Source organism: Mirounga angustirostris, unplaced genomic scaffold (assembly GCF_029215605.1).
Source record: "Mirounga angustirostris isolate CCGP_5_RB_7025 unplaced genomic scaffold, mMirAng1.0.hap1 SCAF_4, whole genome shotgun sequence".
Taxonomy (NCBI): Eukaryota; Metazoa; Chordata; class Mammalia; order Carnivora; family Phocidae; genus Mirounga; species Mirounga angustirostris.
The window spans coordinates 27,667,543-27,690,044 of NW_026991712.1; positions in this window are offsets into that span (position 1 = coordinate 27,667,543).

The window sequence follows — 22,502 nt, forward strand, 5'->3', positions numbered from 1 at the left end:
AGGGTGCCTGACATGGGGCTGGATCCCAGGACCCAAGAATCATGACCTGATCCAAAGGCAGACGCTTAACTGACTGAGCCACCCAGGCACCCCATAAATAAGAATTTTCATCTTGAAGGAGCTAAGTATTTATTTTTGCATGACATTATTCATCATGGCAACCTATTTATCTGTCCATGACTGGACCCAGTGCTCTTCCTCCATTTCCAGGTACTAGTGAATATGGTAGAGAAGGAAAATTTTTCCCTTTTTCTCTTTTAGGTTATTTGACTGGCCTAATAATTAAATTAACATAAGACAGATTGACAGGAGAAAAACAAATTTAATGAATAATGGAAAAAATATTTTGCAAAATAAAAATGAAGGAATAGTACATTACTGTTTCAGGATAAACAATTTCCAGAAGAGTTTTGCTTTAAAATCCAAAGTTAAGGATGCTTATTTGTTTGTTTGTTTGTTTGTTTGTTTGTTTTAGAAAATATATAAATTCTTAAGAGAGGTTTTCCCTCTATACTCTTACAAATAATGTATTCTCGAATGGCTAGAACTGTGAGTGAGAGAGAGAAGAGACAGAGGTACCATCTTCCCAGTTTGTTCTCCCAGTGAAGGTATAAATACAAAGGATGACTAAGATCACACATGGAGGGGAGTGGATTTTGCCACCCCATAGTATGTCTCTGGCATAAGGATTTGAGTTAAAGGCAATCAAAACCCAGCAGATTCAGGAAATTTCTTTACCTCCCCCTTAACTGCCTAAATTTACAACTAAAGGGGGCTTGTACCAGGAAGAGAGCTATTACAGAGATATCTTTTTACCTAAGGAGCTTGTCTGCATAACAGGACAACTTTCGTTTTCCACACCACTTGCCTGCATAGGAGTGGTCTTTCTTCCCATTGTTTCCCCAGACCCCTGCCCCTCCCTTAGCTCTGGAGGTTGGTATCTTCAACCACCTGGCTGTCCTTTGGGTCTCCTATTCTTGTGGGGCTCCTATACATATGAAATTTGTCTCCTGTTAATCTATCTTATATCAATTTAATTATTAGACCAGCCAAAGAACCTAGAAGGGAAGAAAATTTTTTTCTGGCCCTTCGCATGCGCACACATGCACACAGACACGCAGACACACACACCCTCTATTTCTAATTAATTTTCAGCTGGAGTTACAAGTTTTTTTCCAGTTTCCACTTTAGTTATTCAGTTCCCTGGCATCCTTCCAACGATTTCCTTTTCTTAGAAACCTGGTTTTCACCGCTTCATTGTTTACAGTGCATTCAAACTTTCCAGCTTTTTTCTACTCCTTCTGCTTTTCTGGCTTTCATTTATAAGTAAATGGGAGGCCTTAAAAGCCTTCCTGCTGTGCAGTGCTAACTTTGGAAAGTGACTTTCTAATGACGGAGAGACTGTCCTTTAGGAAATTTCAATTCCCTGCCCTTTTCCCCCTGCCATGAATCACCTTCTTTAGCATTCTTTCATATTTTAGAGATGTTTTTGTCTGGGAGCTCATTTAGAACAGTGTAGCCAACTGGAAAGGGGTTGAGCTGAAAGTTAAGAAGTGAGCTTTTGTACTGCTTCCTGCTCAGCATCTTCCCTCACTCTACGGTCTGTTCTTTCCTGTGTGTATTAGAGAACTAAAATCTCCTTTGCTTTCCACCCCTTCTTTCCACCCACCCTTATCCTTTCTGTATTTCTTCCTTGTTGCCTTTCAAAAAGGTTTAAAGGATAAATTACGTGTAGGAGCTAAAGGCAGACCACCCCAAGACGGGCCAGTTTGACATGAAGATTATTCTGAGCTGAAGGCAGTCAAGACCAGACGGACTCAGGAGAAACTTTACCTCTCATTTAACTACATCCAAGAATCTAAATTGGGGGTCTTTCCCGGAATAATGGTTATTAGCAGAGATAAATTTTATCTAAGTGACCTATCTGTATGGCGGGACAAACATCTAATTACCAAACATCTGTTCCTCTTATACCCTGTGAAATACATTCCTTTCTTCTGAAGTCCCAAGCCCCTACTGTTCAGGATGACGTGTAGACTTCATTTTGCCTGACTGCCTTCAGAATGTCCATGTCTGTGTGAATTCCCTGTACATACACTACTAAATTTGATTTTCTCCTGCTAATCTGTCTTGCATTCATTTTATTCTTAGTCCATCTAGGACCCTTGAAAGGGACAGAAACTATTGTTCCCTCACACAGACTGTACAAAAAACTTTGTATAAGCAGAGATTTTCTTAGCCAAAGTGTGATGTATCAGTGTATTGCAAAGAGTAGCTCTTTCTGTTCAATATAGAATATTAATGAGTGTGAAGGATTCTGATGGGAGAAATAAGATCTTAACTCAGGGTCTACTATGCTCTGGCTATCGTGCCAGATGCCCTCCATACATTATTTCATGTATTCTTCACCACTGAATTGTTATATGAGAATACAATCTCAATTATATAGATCAAGAAATAGGCCTAGAGATTTTAATGATCTTTGTTCATGAGATTTGTCAATTCAGGAAAGATTAAACACCAGTGTTGGTTACAATCTGGAAGGAGGGAAAAATGGGGAATAACTGCCTAATAAGTAAGAGGTTTCCTCTTGGAGTGATGAAAATGTTTAGGAATTAGATATGGGTGGCAACTGTATAACATTGTGAAAGTACAAAATGCCTCTGAATTGTTCACTGGAAAATGACTAATTTTATGTTATGTGAATTTCAGCTTAATAAGAAAGTGTTTAGAGGAGTTATGTTAAGATTATTTTGCCCAGCAGACACTAAAATACCCAAATAATGCTCCTAAAGTTACCCATAATCTGTGAAATTTTTGGAGTGGGAATATCAGTGAGAAAAACAAGGTGGGGAATTATATTTGTATCTGAGGTCTTGACCTCAAACCCCAGTATGGAACTCCAGTGGCCAGGTGGATAGTGTAGAATAGTTACATTACTCTGCAGGTAGGCTGTGAATGCTCAGCCCCTGGCAAACTGAAAAGACTATTTATTGGGGAGGGTATGTGCTATGGTGAACGCTGTGAATTGTGTAAGAATGATGAATCACAGGGCGCCTGGGTGGCTCAGTCGGTTAAGCGGCTGCATTCGGCTCAGGTCATGATCCCGGGATCCTGGGATCGAGTCCCGCATCGGGCTCCTTCCTCAGCGGGGAGCCTGCTTCTCCCTCTCCCTCTACCTGCCACTCCACCTGCTTGTGCCCTCCTTCTCTCTATCTCTGTCAAATAAATAAAATCTTAAAAAAAAAAATGATGAATCACAGACCTGTACCCCTGAAACAAATAATGTGTTAATAAAAAAAAAAAGACTATTTATTTTCCCCAAGCCCTAAATCAAGTCTTGAATGTTGATCCAAAACATACTTGTGAGTTTCAAAGAAAAGAAGAACAAGGCAGCAAGGAAGTGAATTACTTTTCCTCTGCTTTGTTTGTCCCTTTGTTTTTATGTTTATTTTTTATTTTTATTTTTATTTAATTTTATTATGTTATGTTAGTCACCATACAATGCATCATTGGTTTTTGATGTGGTGATCCACGATCCATTGTTTTCATATAACACCCCGTGCTCCATGCAGTACGTGCCCTCCTTAACACCCATCACCGGGCAGCCAGGGTATTTCAGATAAACAGACAGGGTTTGAAGAACCACTCTTCATTTACAAATGATAAAAACCTTGAACAAATTCTTTAATACCACTGATATAATATGAGGACACTGGTAATGCTTCTTGATAAGGATTTTTAAAGAATTAAATGGCATAATGCGTGTTAGTGCATGCTAATAACATTAATAAAGTCATTATCAGCAACTGGAATGGACAGAAGGAATAGTGGAAACCTCCAAGAAGATCCATTACTCCTCCTCTTAAGGTTGTCCCTCTCCCACCCCCAGCTTGCGCTCTCTCTCTCTGTGTGTGTCAAATAAATAAGTAAACAAGTAAATAAATAAATAAAATCTTTAAAAAATGAATACAGAAAGTGAAATGGAGACTTCAAATTTCCATCTTTGGAATTTAAGGTATCACACTGCATTTCTTTTTCTTTCTTAAGCTATTACCTCAATGAGTTTTCCTATGCAGATTATTACCATCCTAACTGAGAACACAGGAGTTTATTTTGTTACTTGTATTTATTTACAGAAACAATCATCTTTTTATTCTTTTTTTTTTTCCTTTCTATTTGGCTTATATTTCCTTTGCTTTCAAACTCCTTCAGTTGAGCCACCATCAAACAACCCACATTAACAGTTCTGTGTGTTTGTTTCCACAGTTTTCTCTATGCTAGTATAATCCTACATTACACCACACAAATACATGTAAATGCTTACATAAGTAATTTTTTTGTCATTATTCTTTATATACTTGCATCGTTCTATTTTTTTTCCATTTAACTCTAGCTTGTGGAAATCTATGCACATTAACTTAATTCATTTTATTCTTGCACTATTTTTTAAAATTGAGATATATCCTATTTTTAAACATTCTTCTATTTATGGGTGTTCTTCTTATTTCCAGTTTTGATGCTACACAAAATAACTCTATAACAAATGTCCTTATACATCTCAGTAAACCTGGCTGTATTTGTTTTTTCTATCATATGTCAGTGACTGAAATTGCTGGATTAAAGTGTATGTGTTTTATAAGCTGTAAGTGTACTTTCACATGGAAAACAAACATGAAAAAAGTATGAAAAAACTGTATCTGTATTTTTATTTTCTAACCTATAATTATACAGCTTTTTTGTAAACTCTAATAATTGTGTGTTTGGATCCTATATTTTAGGCAGCTATACAGTATAAACATCTATAACGTACCAGTCATTTCAGTGAATTACACTTTATAGTTTTGATACACATATGTGGTTACAAATCACAATAAAAGATATAAATATCGTAATCTGAATTATCTAAAGATGTGGCAACAGAGAAACTAAAAATCTTCAGATGAGGCATGAAAGAATTTAGGTTTTAGAGAAGGAACGGCTAGACTACAATACTTTTTATTTTTTTATTACTTACATTTATTCCATATGTATTCTCTCCATTCCTCTGGGGGTATTTATAAAATGTATCCTTTGCATTTGTACAAATAGCGTATGTTAAATATTATATTATGGAGTTTTTTGAAAGAATATATGAGGGATTTTTTTAAATTTTATTTTATTATGTTATGTTAGTCACCATACATTACATCATTAGTTTTTGATGTAGTGTTCCATTATTCATTGTTTGCGTATGACACCCAGTGCTCCATTCAATACATGCCCAATATGTGGGGTTTTTTTAAAGCAAGAAGCCTATAAGCCCTGAAAAAAGTTTAGAGAGTCTGAGTTACTTGACTAATTAGAAATGATTTCTTCAACGTATAACAATGCTGACAGAGAGGACAGCATTGAAAAGTGAAGGAACACTGACATGAAGAAGAAAGACAAGAAGTTTGGATGGTGGGAAGAATGATCGGTGTCCTGGGGAGATCTGTGCTCACTGCATCGTATTTATAACAAGCGGTGATTGTAGTATGTATTCAACAGCATCCAAACGACAAATTGCATAAAACCAATGAAAATCAAAGAAGCTTCATCTGCTGAGATACCCAGGTACTGTCAAAATAAAATTTAGGAACATATTAACAGTGCACTGTTAAGGTACTTTAAAAGAAGTGTATTTGCTGGGGGTTACTTTTATTCTCATTGGAATTGGTAGTAAATATCTATTGATTTTTCCCTTGAAACAATAATCCTCCTCTAATTTAAATATCCTGAATACCTCCAAGGACTATAGATTGGTTAATATCAGTTTTGACTGGGGGGATACATTTTGTATCCCCCCAATCAAAATTTTCCTTCACAGATGGGAATTTTCCTTCACAGATGGGAAGTTTTGGATTTGCTGAGCTCTTTGCTTTCTGTTGATAGAATGTAAGTGAGTGTATTAGTTAAGTAATGTAACATAGCCATTGTTTATCTTTGAAAATGATATTAAGCAAATAGAATTTAAAACAAAAACTTTATTAGTCAAACCATCAGATAAATTCTCAGCCACAAATCCAACTACTATAAACATATATTTAAATAGTTCATTTGTTTGATTGTACTTATCTTTTTAATAAGTGTATATTACATGGGGCGCCTGGGAAGCTCATTCGGTTAAGCGTCTGCCTTTGGCTAGGGTCATGGTCCCAGGGTCCTGAGATGGAGCCCTGCATCCGGCTCCCTGCTCAGCAGGGGGCCTGCTTCTTCCTCTCCCTTTGCTGCTGGCCCTGCTTGTGCTCTCTTGCTCTCTCCGTCAAATAAATAAATAAAATCTTTAAAAAAATGTGTAGATTATAAATATGCTCTAAGAGTCTCTTGCCCAAATGGCAAAAATTGAGGTTATTCAGTATACAGGTATCTGCGGCATGCTCAGTGTAAGCTATATAGTTGGTTTGGTTTGAAAAAGTGAATATAATTCGAATGCCAGTTGAACATATGTTAGCAAACCAATGGAGAAGTTTATGAAAGTGTGTCAGAGATTATTTTAAAAACAGCTTTAAATACAATCCAGTAAAATAAAATGGTTGACTGTAGGTTGTTTGTCCTGTCCCAGACAGATACAGACCTATTTTCAACAAATAATACTCTCTTGCATTCAGAAAAATAAAAATAAATAAATAAATGATAAAGAATGGGAGCTTTTTAGAAGTAAAGAATTACGATCTATAGGTAAAATGATGTGTTAAAGTAGATATGTTCATATCTGACATGGAGTTTCCTGACCTAGTTGCCCTCTGAGATTCCAGGGATTCCCCCTCCTCCTACCTAAAGAGATTAATGTTTTAGCTCAACTTTCTCAGAAACTTGCATCTGTTCTGTAATTCCCCCAAACCCCCAAGTTTCCTCAAACATCTCCAATGAACAGATGTACTTCTTGGAACTAAGAAAAAAATCTGTTTATCCCACAAATGACAGATTTTCTTTTTTGCCTGCTTGCCCCAAAAGAAGAATCCACAATGGGAAAGGATCCTTCTTCTGGAAAGGAAACTCATTTCCATGGTCAGCAAACACCATGGCCCTATCATGCATTTCCATATATATGTGTGTGTGTATATCTGTATCTATATATATCTATGTAGATATATATAGATATGTGTGTGGTATTGATCTTGTTAGTTTACCATTTTCCCAATAATATTTATGACCCATGATATGTGACATTATGGGATTTACCCATAATTCTTGCATATCCAGGGGTAGCCCAAAAGGTAGTTATTTGGCACAAAATCAGAAGAAAATAAAAAGTTAACATCCAAAGTCATTTTATATTAAACATTATATTTAATCTGAAATGTTCGAATGAATATTCATTTATTGAACTTTTTATGTTTTACATATTGCCACAGGTCTAACACAACTTGCAAGATTTCCACCTTTTTTTTTTAAAAAAAAAAGACCTTAAAGACACTTGTGATGTGACTGCTGAATTTTATTTTTTTTACTGCTTACGATAGTCTTATCAGGCATCAAGTAATAGCATTTTTAGTAACTAAATTCCATTGTTTTTTTCTTATATATAACTTGGCTTTAATTGAGAGAGCAACTTCTTTTCTTTCATATACTCATTTTACCAGTTTCTATAATGTTTAATAAAGTGTAAATTAATCATGACAAGGTCTAGTAGCTCTTGCAATTTTGTGAACAAACAACTGACATTTAGTGAGCATCTGTGGGCGAAAGGAAAGTGCATGAGAATGTAAATAAGAAGCACCAATGTGTTATGGGTAGTCAGTATGTTTTACAAAGGAAAATAAAGTTTCAGGTATTTTAGTAGGTAGGTAAAACAGAGACAGTTAAGAGAGGGCTTGTATTTTGAATTAAAATAAGTATAAATAATTTAATTTTAATCTATATAATATTCATCTGAGTTTATAAATGTTAAAATACAGATCAATAGATACAGACATAATTGTACAACAGCTTTCTCAAAAGTAATCAATAATCTATTATTTTAAAAACCGCATGGTATCTTTCAAATCTTATTGTTTACAAAATGTGAAGTTCTGTGCAACGTTTCATAAGCTTAATTTATCCTTCCTCTTGAAATATTTATCATTTATTATATTCCATGATATTTCATTCTTGCATCTTTCTGAGGCTCTTCCTATTTCTTTTGCCTCTACTTATAGGTATCTGACTGTAATTCATATTTATCATCCTCCCAGCTTCTCTTAATGCAGCATTCTTGGAAGTCTTTTCTCTTTTAATATATTGTTTTTTAATATTTATGCTAATTATAAATAATCACCCAATGTGATCATTGGGATTCAGCCACATTCTCAAATCCACTAGTGCATTTCCAAATCTTCATTAGATCTGTAAACTCAAAGCTTTGTTAGTACATCAAATATCGAATATCGTATCTCTCCTGTCTCACAAGTTTCCATCATGGTGTGTTTCCTTCTAAATAAAACTGAGTACACAATATCATCTTCAGTGTAACTTCAATGTACCTTTCAAGCTTCAACTATTACTGTGTCACTTAAGTTAACCCACTTTTACCTGAACTGAAGAATTTGTTAATTCCAGGAAATCTTTATTTTCATGTTTCCTCACTATTTGCCTCTCTCCTTGAGAAGTCTGAACATTGTCAATGCTTCAAGGTTTAGAGAAAATTTCATACCAGCAATGAAATGTTTCTGATGCCCAAGGAACAGTTATCTCTCCATTTCTCAGATTCCTTCAATTCTAAATTTTATCTAACTTTTGTCATTTCATGATGTTTTCGTATTCAGGCTACAGTTGGAGATTAGTTAGTCACTTCTTTGGAGTTAGACTTTATTTGGATTTTGCATTTGTATACATTTGTATTTTGAGGACATAATACATATTAGGTCTGTAATAAGAATTTTATTGATATTTGTTTTCCTGCATAACTGTCTCACTTACTAGAATCTAAACTTCTAGAATAAAAGAAAAGCTGTCGTTCACCTTAGATCCTCCATAGCACCTCATAAAATGTCTTCCTAAACTAGAAGTTTAACTACTATCTTTTAGAATAAATGGTTGAAAGTGATGTAAATCAGATTTATAAGATCAGAGAATTTGATTACAAGTTTATTGTTTAATTACTCTTTAGTTTATAAAGTGTGCATTTATGAGAGTAGTAACCTAGACATTCATATTCTTAAAAGTCCTATGTATTAAAAAAATCCTATGTATTAACTATTAATAGATTATTTTTTATTCTAGAAATAGTTTATCCAGAAAGATATTGCTCATTTGCTCCATGTAAGTCATCATGCTATTTAAATTTGTATTAGATACATTTTTTCTCAGACAGTCCTTTTTATATTTTTCAACTATTATGAGAAACTGAGAGCATTAGCCATAAAAGTAATTCGTAATACCATTGTCCTTATTTTTTAAAAATATCTATGTAATTGTGTAGAAAGTACTGATAATGAGATCCTTTTCCAATTAGGATGATATAGAATTTACACACTCAGCTATATTCACAACAGGAATACTTCAAGTCTGTTTAAGTACTAACTACTTCATAGAAAGATTTTTAGAATTTTAAAAACAAGAAAATCCTGGATCATTATTGCGTCTTGATTATAAGCTTCAAAACAAACAAACAAAAATATCAACATCTGGAATCAAAGGTAAATATTCTTCATCATAAAAATGTACTGGCCTTGGCGTTGGCATTTTGTGAGGGCTAGGGAGGCTCTAACCTGGCTTGCAGGCAGAGAAGAGTTAAGCATTACTAGCTACCTAAACGTGGAAGGGACTGAGATCTGATATGCAAGAATGTACTCAGAAAAGGCTTTCGTAACCATATCAAATCCAAAAGTAAAAAGACAGGAAGTAGATATATATCCTTGTCCAGAATCTAAATGAAGTCTAAGACAAAAAGAAGTAATCGATGGGAGATTGACTGATCTCCAAATGTGACAAGCAGGTAGGACAAGGTCATGGAGAAAATATCAGATTTTCAATTGCATAATCACCTGGGAGAATTTGCAGAACACACAGTCTCTGAGAAATGATTGCTAAGTTAAAATGATGAAAAATAAAAGTATCGATGGTAAATTGGTATGTCTCAGTAAGAGGGCTGTCCTAATTCACAAAGAAAAAGAACGGATTCAAAAATAAGGGTCACAGCTGAAGCTGTAGGTAGGAAATTAGCACATACAACATTAGTATTAGAGGGATACAACACAGGAAAAGACCTCCAGGTCCTTTGGAGCAAACAACCCATTTATCAAGAAGAGCTAGGATCTCCGGAAAACAGAATACACCCACCCCAACCCCCTCACACACACAAACACACATGCCTCTGAAACTTTAAGAAAATAAAATGTCAGTGATGAATTGAAGGATCAAAGTATAAGACAGGAATAAAATTCATAGAGGTGAGCTTGAAATGGTGCTGCTCTTTCCACACTTTTCCTCGAATTGTGGCCCCAGTTAAGCAACACCAGCATCACACACCTATTTGTTAGCAATGGAGATTCTCAGGCTATCTCCCAGACCTAAAGAATCAGAGACTCTGGTCGTTTAGTCTCTTGATCTGTGTTTTAAGGAGCACTCTAGGTGATCCTGATGTATACTAACGTTTGTGAATCACTAACCAGGAAGGATTTAGTGATTACAAAAGTAGTACCATAGAATGCTTTTGTTAAGGTCATGGTGCTGGAGGAATAAATAGAGTTCTAAGAATTATATAACTACAGATAACATACAGGAACTGTTTTTTATGACATACAAGTAGAAAAATATTTGTTAAATTGGGAAAATAGCACAAATCATAAAAAACGGTAAGTTGGACCACTTTATGTTCATCAAAAGACACTAAGTTAAAAAAAAAAGGGAATCACAGTGGAAGAAGATGTTTGTATGATATTTGATTAATAAATGGTTCACATTTAGAATATATATTTTAAAAACCCTCCTATTCATTCATCAATCTAAAATAGACAGTCTAAAAGAAAAATGGAGGGGGGCCTGGGTGGTTCAGTCAATTAAGCATCTGACTCTTGATTTCGGCTCAGGTCATGATCTCAGGGTCCTGGATCGAACCCTGCATGGGGCTCCATGCTTAGTGGGGAGTCTGCTTTTCTGCCTCTCTGCCTTTGCCCCCCTCCCACTCACGCATGCATGCACTCTCTCTCTCTCTCAAATGAATAAATAAATCTTTTTTAAAAAAAGAAGAGAAAAATGGAAATGATAACTGCTAAAAAAAAAAAAAATAAGACAAGATGGAGACTCCAGTGTATTGAGAAACTGAGAAAAGTTCAGAATTATTGGAATTGAGTATAAGGAATGGTTTTGCTCAAGATGAAAATAGCCTGGAAAGACACTAAGTAGGAGATTGTAAAAGGTGAAATATAAGGGAGTAAGATTTAAAAAAAGGCAGACCAGTTGAAGGGCTATGGTCTTTTTTATTTTATTTTATTTATTTATTTGACTAGAGAGAGAGAAAGAGAGAGAGCACACAAGCAGGAGGAGCAGAAGAGGGAGAGGGAGAAGCAGGATCCCCAGTGAGCAGGGAGCCCAACTTGGCACTTGATCCCAGGACTCTGGGATCATGACCTGAGCCGAAGGCAGACGTGCTTAACCAACTGAGCCACCCAGGCACCCCAAGGGCTATGGTCTTAATTCATATTATAGACGGTGGAGCTGCCTAATCTGGAAGTGGCGAATGGAAAGGGAGGAGAACATGTAAATTTGTGTGTGTGTGTGTGTGTGTACATATTCATACATGTACAGGTCTTAGTAGATGTTTGAATGTGAGGGATGATGAAGGAGGAGGCATATTTAAACCCATTTTTTAATGTGGACATCAGGGAAATGATAATGCTATTCTCCAAGATAATAAATCTAGAAAAAATAGTTGTTTCTAAATTTTTTATTTTTTTGTTTCATAGAGGATGAAATTGGTGAATTTCCTTTTGAATGTGGAATCTATATTAGTTTTCTTTTGCTGAGGTAACAAATTATCATAGACTTAGTGGCTTATAAGGAAAAATGTATCATCTTACAGTTTTATAGGTCAGAAGTCCAATATAGGTTTCACTGGGCTAAAACTGAGGTATCAGTAGGGCTGTGTTTCTTTCTAAAGACTCAAGAAGAGATACTCTTTCTTTGCCTTTTCAGGTGCTAGAAAGCACCTGCATTTCCTGATCTCTGGTCTCCTGCCCCATTTTCAAAGCAATAATAGTCTTTATGTGATCCTATTTCCATCATCATATCACTTTCTGATTACAGCTGGGAAATGTTACCTGTTGTGGAGGACTCACTGATTAGATTGGGCCCACCTGGATAATCTAGGCTACTATCCCCATAAAGGTTTATAACCTTGATTAGATTTGCAAAGTCCCTTTACCTTATAAGATAATGTATTTACAGTTTCTAGGGATCAGGGCTTATACATTTAGTGGGGGGCATTATTCTACCTGCCACCATATCTTTCATGTTCTGCTGAAAGTAAAACTAGCGATAAGTTGGATGCATGAATGTTATGTACAGGATTATGATCTGAGCTGAAGATATTTATTTCAGAATCAACAGTGTATAGATTCTTATTATAGCCAGGAGAGTGGTGATATTACTCAGAAAGAGGATATAAAGTTAAAAGTAACCAAAGCAAAACTCTGAAGAACAGCAACGTTTATGTGAAAAATCACAGAAGTGTAAGTCAGAGGCAGACAGGAAGAGTATGATATTCCAGAAGCCAAGAAAAATGTGGTAGTCAATGATCCCAAGTTTTTTCTTGGAAGTCAAGATAAGAAATGAGAAATAGCCATGGAAATACTTGGTTACTTTGGTAGGTAGATACTTTATAAAGTCAAAAGGCAAATTCACCTTGTCACAAACTAGAGAGAAAGGAATTGATAGAGAAGTGCATCCGGTTGTCTGAAGCTCTGTGACAATAAAAGGAAAAAGAGAAGTGGATGGATAACTGGAGAGGAAATTGAGATTGAGAGTTGGTGTGTTTTGAATCCTAATAATAAATGTAATAAACCACTAAATATGGAGACATTGAAAGTATTGGAGAGAGAAAGATTCAGTGTTTAAGGAGATTGACTGCTGGATGAGAGAAGTTAAAAAAAACAAAAAGAAAGATGTTGGGCTAGATATGGACAAGAGCAAGAATCTTCCTCTGATGTGAGTGGAGGTAAAAAGGACAAAAGGATAATAACCATGCAGTTCTGAGTGCCTAGTGACCTCTTTCTTTGTGTGAAGAAATGCAGATAAGGTCATTAGCAGAGACAGAATGAGAAGTGACAGGAGGTGAAATTTGAGAATATAATTACATATTATATAATAATTACATAATTCTTATATAACTAATATAATATATTATACAATATATTATATATTAATGTAATATATAATATATTATATATTATACTATATATTGATATAATATATAATATATTATATTGTGTTATATAGTATGTATACAATATATGCTATATATTGTATATGAATGTTATATATATTATACAAATGCATAGATTGTAATATTATATATTATAGTGCATATTCAAAATATAGTCCATATGACAAGACTGTTAATAAGAAACTTTTCATTTTTTGCTCTATCTTTAAATACCAGTATTCATTTTGCCTTTACAGCCATTTCAATCCAGACATTATATTTTATTGGAAATACTGATTTATTATATTTCATAAAATTTACAGTGAAAAAGAACATACTCATGTTCTTTCAAACATGCTTTTTTTCCAAATAATTGAATCATTCAGATAATACTTTAACATTAAATAAAAGTAAAAATTCAGTAGCTACATTGCACTAGATGCCTGAAATGATCAAGAGTGGCTAGTGGCTACCATTTTGCAGAGCACAGCTATGGATTTAAATGCATGGGAGCATCATCCCATTTGGTTCAGTTTTTCTCCAGGGAGGTTTAAAGCATGTAAAATATCTATCACTTGCTTGGTACATATTAAATTAAAAGTTCTGGGCTTATCCTTTTTTTTCAAAAATTTTTAGTGAAAATGATTTTAAATAGCTTAAAACTTTGCTTTTTATGATCTAGAAGTATTTATTAGACTAACAATAGCAACAGGAGCAGCCGCGGTAATGACAGCAATGGCTAAAAGTTAGAAAGCATCGGCCCTGTGCCAAGTCTTGGAAGCACACTATAGATATGAACATTTTTTTTTTTAAGATTTTATTTATTTATTTGAGAGAGAGAATGAGATAGAGAGAGCATGAGAGGGGGGAGGGTCAGAGGGAGAAGCAGACTCCCCGCCGAGCAGGGAGCCCGATGCGGGACTCGATCCTGGGACTCCAGGATCATGACCTGAGCCGAAGGCAGTCGCTTAACCAACTGAGCCACCCAGGCGCCCCCCATAGATATGAACATTTTAAATGCAGTAGATCCTATAGTAATTCCATTTACATATCAGTGAATTAGAAAGAGTAAATAAATAGCCCAAATTCACAAAGCTAGTATGTAACAGACTGGGATTCACACCCAAGTCACATGACTCTGGAGTCTGGGCTCTTAACCATCCTGTTGTATCACCAAATTAGTCTTAACTGGTTCTTTTTTCTTCTGTCAGCCTAGTAATATTCACTATCCCTTTTAACTTGGTTGCACTGTTTAGCAAACTTTCCTCAGCAGTAGCCTGTACAAGTAGGTTGAGGAAAAATGCTAGAATCATTGCATTCTCTTTAATAAATAAGGTCTCTTCGTGTGTGGCTACGGACAGTCATAATTTGCAGTAAATGAACATCCCCTTCATTGCCTCTACTCACTTATTTGGGCAAGTAACACCAATGCCTCACTATGTTCTGAGAGTTTATCTTCCCTTAGGATAAAGGGTATCTTAATAGGGCAAGCGATGTTAAGAAAGAAGTATGAGGGGCGCCTGGGTGGCTCAGTCGTTAAGCCTCCGCCTTCGACTCAGGTCATGATCCCAGGGTCCTGGGATCGAGTCCCGCATCAGGCTCCCTGCTCCGCGGGGAGTCTGTCTCTCCCTCTCCCACTCCCCCTGCTTGTGTTCCCTCTCTCGCTGTCTCTCTTTCTGTCAAATAAATATATAAAATCTTAAAAAAAAAAAAAAGTATGAAAGGATGGGTAAACATCTGGCTCTGATTAAATAGGACCTGTTCTTTGCAGAATCCATTTCTAGACAACTCACATCAATGCATACTATACTACATACTAGACAGCTTGATGATTCCTGAGCCCCAGAATGGGTTTGCAGAAGTTTAGACTCACCAAATAACTATGCAACTGTTTCTTGTACCATATATTCAGAGATCTTAAGTTTTGCTTTGACAGGAGTAGAATTTTTATTCCCATGACTTGCTTTCTGTAACAATCAGTTAATTTCCAGGTAAAGATAGATGGTTATTGGCATAAGTAGCAGTGAACTCCAGAAGGATTTGTTGAAATTATTGAAAGTTCAAGAACCCAGACCAAGTTTTCCAAAGAGTAGTGAGAATCTCTTAGAATGAAAGTCTGCTTCTGGAATCAGGATGTCATAATCAAGGAATTTTTAATCCGGCTCAGGATTTCCTAGCAACTCTTAGATCTTAATAGGATGGAAACTAACATAATGATTTCGTCAGTTCTTAAATCAGTATTAGTGTTCAAAGTGTTCCAGTTACTGAAATGAAACAGGAATATATGTGAAAGGATCTAAGTATATCAATCTGATGTTACCATGTAACAAACCACTCCAACATGCAGTAACTCAAAACAACATTCATTTTTTATTGTTATTATTCATTTATCTGCATGCCAGTTCACAGGTAGCTGATCTAAGCTGCACTTAACTGTCTTTGTCTTTGATGATGGCTCAGCTCTATCCTCTTAGGAGCAATAGGTTTTCCAAGTATATTATTTTCTCCCAAGTATATTATTATCTAGCAGAACCACTGGAAGCTTCTTAAGTCCAAGGCTCAGAAGGACTCTTGTTTCATCAAAGCAATTCATATAGCCCAAACCAAGGTTGAGGCATGGGAAAATACAAGGTGAGAAGAAATATATGATTTGAGATGAGTCCATGGCATGAGTACAGATGATGACAGAGATGAAGCTTTGGGAACAACAGTTCAATCTACCATTCTTGTAAACTAAAACCTAAGAAAAATATATACCAAATTCTAGGAAGGACAAAAAGAATAACAAGAAGAGTCTCAATTTAAAATTCATGTACAATCCCATTTAGACAACACACTACCTACAAACTGGCTGACCTCTTGCTGACTTCTGTAAATGTGGTATTCTAACATGATATAAATATGCAAGACAAATTCTGTTTAGCCTCTTTGGATTACGTGTACCCACCCTTATTTCCAGGAGTGAAGGGTGGTGTTATTAGCCTAGAAATTAGTAATTGTACCTGAACCACAGGTGTGGGGAAAATTAGTTCCCATAAAGAAATGATATATCCTGCTTTGCCAAAAGAATAGAGAAGATATTCTGGACTGATAAAAATGGCTGTTGTCCACTACAATTGCTTTGGACCCTTCAACATCTAGCTGTATATTTTCCTTCACAAAGTTATCACGTCTGGGGTATGATATCAAGGTCACCATTGATATTGAAACAAACAGGGACAGTCTTAGTTTAAGAATGAACAAATGGGGCGCCTGGGTGGCTCAGTTGGTTAAGCGACTGCCTTCGGCTCAGGTCATGATCCTGGAGTCCCGGGATCAAGTCCCACATCGGGCTCCCTGCTCAGCAGGGGGTCTGCTTCTCCCTCTGCCCTCTTCCCTCTCGTGCTCTGTCTCTCATTCTCTCTCTCTCAAATAAATAAATAAAATCTTTAAAAAAAAAAAAAAAAAGAATGAACAAATGAATTCAATCCTGGAGGTCCAAGGGAACAAAACAAGCATGAATAAAAGGGTCATTTTACAAGTTAAGAATTTAGGCATTGCAATAAATGCAGGCCACTTATTAAAAGTTTTGAGTGTAACACTTATTAAAAGTTCTGGTGCTTTGGAATTTAGAAACAATTGCACCAACCTGGTTTCTGCCTAGAGATGGAAATGTCAAATCATCTTAAGGATATTCTCTATTCTGGGAGAGAAAAAGGAAACCTTCTTAGTTATGTAAGTATGTAAGTAGAAGCAATCCTTGCCCTGAGGAATTGGTATAAAAAGATCTTTTTGGATTTCCTAAGATTTAGCAATTTTTTTTTCTTCTTTTAGTGTGCAGAATTCTGAAGACAAGAGAGGTATTGAGCCTGTCTGGTTTAAGAATAATAACCTTTCTATTTTTAATTTTTTGAGGAACTTCTATGCAGCTGCATAGTGGCTGCACCAATTTACATTTTCACCAACAGTGCGCAAGTGTTCCCTTTCTCCACATCCTCGCCAACACTTGCTGTCTCTTGTATTTTTGACAATAGCTATTCTAAAAGGTATGAAGTGATATCTCATTGTGGTTTTGATTTGCATTTCCTTAATGATTAGTGATGTTAAGAACTCTGTCATGGAATATTTGCCGTTAATTTTTTATTAACATTTTGCTGACATTGCATCCTTTTGGAGAAATGTAATTTAAAGCAATCTTCTCCCAACCCACAAAACTTTCCCAGAAAGGTAGTAGAGGAAAAAACAATTTTATTACTGAATAAACATTAAACCAGGATGTGATGCACATCACGAGCAATCCAATAAGAGATAGAAAAGACAGAAAGGAATCTCATCCCCTCATAAAGTTGTCCTAGTCCATTTGGACTGCTATAAAACCACAGTCTAGGTGGATTATAAACCACAGAAATTTATTTCTCAGTTCTGGAGCCTGGAGGTCTGAAATCAGAATACTAGCATGGTCAGATTCTGGTGAGAGCCCTCTTCTGGGTTGCAGACTGCTAATTTCTCATTGTATCTTCATATGACAGAGAGCAAAGAGGGGAAGCAAGCTCTCTCATGACTTTTTCAATGCCACTAACCCTACTCATGAGGGCTCCACCTTTATAACCTCATCTCATCCTAATTATTAGCCTAAGACCCCATCCCCTAATGCCATCATATTGGGGGGTAGGATTTCAACATATGAATTTTGCAGGCACAGAAACATTTGGTCCATAACAATAGCCAAGCAGATACAACCCTTTACATGCATGTTCTTAAGACAAGCAGTCACTAGTCCTTGAGTAAGAGAATTTGACAGTACCATTTGTCACACATTGTTCATTCCAACTTTTCCTGATAATTGGGTTGACTACCTGTGTTTGCTAGTAAACTTTATCCAGAGGCAAAGCAAAATTCTTATATTTTTATTACAGAAGGTAGTTTTGCAACTTGGAGCAAGGTGCCCAAAGGAAGTTAGCCACCTAATCTGTGGTGTGTTTGTTATAGTAGCCAAACCAGACTAAGACAGATTTATAAGGGCATGAAATGTTTTTAGATTGCCCATAATGTACATCCCATTCTGGTTTAATGCTTATTCAATAATAAAACTATTTCCTTTCTCTATTACCTTTGCAGAGAAGTTTTCTGGTTTAGGAGAAGATTTTTTTTTAAATTATATTTCCCCAACAGGATTCCTGTTTGACAGGAATTTTGCCACTGGCTATTATCTTCATTTCTTTTACAAGGAAAGAACCCAAGAGAACTATCTATTTCTGTTTTGCGGTGTACAACAAGGGTGAAATATTGGAGAGCCTTGCTCAGTATGCAATTCATCTTAGCTCAATTTACAGACGTCTTGAGGGAACACAGAACAGAAGAGTCACTCTGCTAGAGTGAAGTTTCAAAAATTGCAAAATGGGGAAAAATTTCTGCCAAGTAAAGATTACAGAACCCAGTTTACTTTCTATCTTAAGAAGGAGAGGTGCAGGTGCATCTATTAAGCTAGAAAGGTGGGAAAACAACGGAGCAAGGCAAACAAAGCAATTCCCAGAAATAAACTATCATCCAGAGAACATAGGTGGGGAGTTAGTGCAATCACTAGTAGTCAGTTCAAACAATCTGCTAGGATAAAAAGTAGTAGTTTGAACAAAGAGTGAACTAGTTAGCCACTCAGACCCTGAGAGCACATACTTTGAACACATCAAGGATTGAAAAAAAAGACAGTAAGCAGTGAATCACAGCTCATAAATGAAGAAGGCAATACTCGCCCTTGGCTCAGGATCTCAATCCCTGTCTAAATCCTAGAGATAGAAATTATCCAGAATTAAATTTAAAATAAGATATGTTGTGTCCCCAAGCAATAGGGAAAAGGACCACAGTCACAGGCATGGGCCTGGGAAATATATACTTGACACCCAGACTAGGATGGCAAGGTATTTGGAAAAACATCTTTAGTTTACTCATTGAATACTTGTTGAGCCTAGAGAAAGTATTATCTATGCAAGCCCTAGACTGCTTTCTGTATGGGATTTCTATTCTAGAGAAAAAAAAAAATGTGAACCAAAGCAAACTGTGTAACCTTTTGAGGAAGAATACCTCTTTCAGGACACAAAGTTTTACTGGGAACATGAATGTTTGGGGATGATAATTTATTCATTAACCTTTTCTCTTTTTCGGTAATTTTCCACCCACAATTGGTTTAGACTCACTGTAATACTCTCCATTAGGTCAGATTATTCCATTTCTTCAGAGTTAAGGTTTTCCAATAGAAGTGTGAATAGGAAAAAAAGTGCCACTTTTCATCTTTCATCTTAGTTATATCTTTACCTCATTGGCCTAATAGCTTTTTTTATTTTAAATTGCTTGAAATTACAGTATTACAACAATAATAACATTTTTAAGCCATACTTTTTATTTATACAAGCTGAGTGATTTTGGTTTCAAAAATATGAAAGCTGAAGACATCAAAACATAAAGTTTATTCATTCATTCAGTCAGTCATTTATCCATGTACATATTCAAGAGATGGCTTTGTCAGACTCTCTTCTGTGCCAGGCTCTGAAATAAATCCTGGAGATATAGCAGTGAATAAACTAGAAAGGTCTTGGCCTTCGTGAGCTGATACCCTCATTCAAGCAAAAGGGGAAGCTGATACTCTTCTTCTCTGAGAAGGTGGACTTAACTCACATACATGAAGGAGGCGAGAATAAGCCAACAGGACTCTCTGAGGGGAGAGAACTGTAGGCACTGAGACAGGAGCACAGGAGACGTGGGGCGGGGAGGGCAGCAACGAGCCCAGAGTGAGTGGACTGAAGGAAGCAGTGGGGAAGAGTGTAGCAAGGGGATCAGAGAGGTGGCAGAAAACCTGGATTAATTTTAGAGTCTTGTGAGCCATTTACAGATCTGTCTTTTATGTTTAATGAATGGAATTAGATGGAAAAACAAGTGAAGGACTTGAGATGAAATTGATCTATTATATGATTTTAAATGATCACATGGCCTGCTCTGTCAAGAATAGACTTTCCAGGGTCAAGGACAAAAGAAGTAAAGAACCTGTCAGGGAATGAAATAGTAATACAGTGCTGTTGTTGTTGTTTTCTAATATGCTTAAAAGTAGTAGTAGTATATATATAACAGTAATCAATTGTCCCAAGACTATTTAAGTTATCTTCTAAAAAAGTTTGTAAAATTCCAACAATATCATGTATTAAAAGTATATTTTTTCTTAAGATATACATTTTTTTATTTTTTAAATTCAATTAGCCAACATAGAGTACACCATTAGTTTCAGATGTAGTGTTCAGTAATTCGTCAGTTGCCTATAACACCCAGTGCTCATCATATCAGGTGCCCTCCTTAATGCCCATCACCCATTACTCCATCCCCCCCACCCATTTCCCCTCCAGCAACCCTCAGTTTGTTTTCTACAGTGAAGAGTCTCTTATGGTTTGTCTCCCTTTCTGATGACTTTCCATTCAGTTTTCCCTCCCTTCCCCTATGATCTTCTGTGCTGTTTCTTATATACTTCTGACTGCTCTTTTTAAATCAATCTATCTCTAAGCTACTACTGTAGGAATATAGTAATGTTTCATTTACTACTTAGTTGACTGTTATAATATATTCAGTACCTGACAGGGTTAGTCATAATTCATTCCTTTTTTATTGCAGAATCTTTCCATTTTTAAATAAAAAATTGCAGTTGAATTTAGTTAGAAATTTATATTCTTTCTATTTTCCAAGTTTTTGGAATGTCATAGTGAATCCTAAAATGAATTTGGAATTTTTTTTCTTTTTTTTTTCTTAATCTGGATTGAAGGAATGTGAGACTAATTTTTCATTGGTTTAGAAATTTAATTTTTTACCTGGATACCCTAGGATTCCATTGTATCATTAAATTTAAGTAACTCACTCTGGAGATTGTATATTATATATCAGTATATACATATATTTGATATAGGTAGTGTCAAAGGCTCAAAGTAGCCAAAGTAAAACCAATAAATCACTGAAGTAGTAAGTAGCAAACACTTACCATGCATACACCAAAAAGACAGTTTGCAAACCAGAAGCATTCAAACCAGAACATGGAATGAGGTTCTAGGGTATATTGTTACAAAGCAGCTACATAGTGATAAAGCAGTGACTGTTGATTCTTCACAGTGATGGATTACAATATTATAATTTTCAGTGGTTATCTCATATCAGTCTTGGCAAACAGTTGAAGTTTTGCTTATCATTCGCTGAAGCACAAGCAAAAAATGATCCAGGTCAAGTTAGCCTTGCAATATAAGCTAAATTAAGTTTTGCCTGCATGACAAAACTAGTTCTGTGTGCTCGGGGACACTCACGGCTGATTTCTGTTCTGTCCTTGATTTTAACAGTATATATAATACATAGGTCTCATATGGTATATATTACATTCTATTCAACATATATATAAATACATATTTATATCTAATTAGATATAATATACAATAGCTATTTTATTTATTTATTTTTAAAGATTTTATTTATTTATTTGACAGAGAGAGAGACAGCGAGAGCAGGAACACAAGCAGGGGGAGTGGGAGAGGGAGAAGCAGACTTCCCGCTGAGCCGGGAGCCCGATGTGGGACTCGATCCCAGGACCCTGGGATCATGACCTGAGCCAAAGGCAGACGCTTAACGACTGAGCCACCCAGGCACCCCAATAGCTATTTTAATAACAACATATTATAAATGTATAAATATATGTATTCTAATGCAATTGCATGTATATAATCTAAGGCAGTTTTAAGCAATTATGTGTGCATTATATAACATGCAGTAGTAATCTCTTGCATCATTTTCTTTAGATTATGACATTTAATGTAAAAATGAATACTTTTTAATCTCCATTTACCATTTACTCCCAAAATAGCTTTTTTTTTTTTTTGAGAGAGAGAGAGGGAGAGAGAGAGAATACATGCAAGAGTGGGGGAGGGCAGAGGAAGAGAGAGAATCTTAAACCAGCTCCATGCCCAGTGCAGAACCCAATGCAGAGCTCACTCTCAGGACTCTTGAAATCATGACCTGAGCTGAAATCAAGAGTTAGATGATTGGGGTACCTGGGTGGCTCAGTCGGTTAAGTGTCTGCCTTTGGCTTAGGTCATGATCCCGGGGTCCTGGGATCGAGCCCCACATCGGGTCCCTACTGGATGAG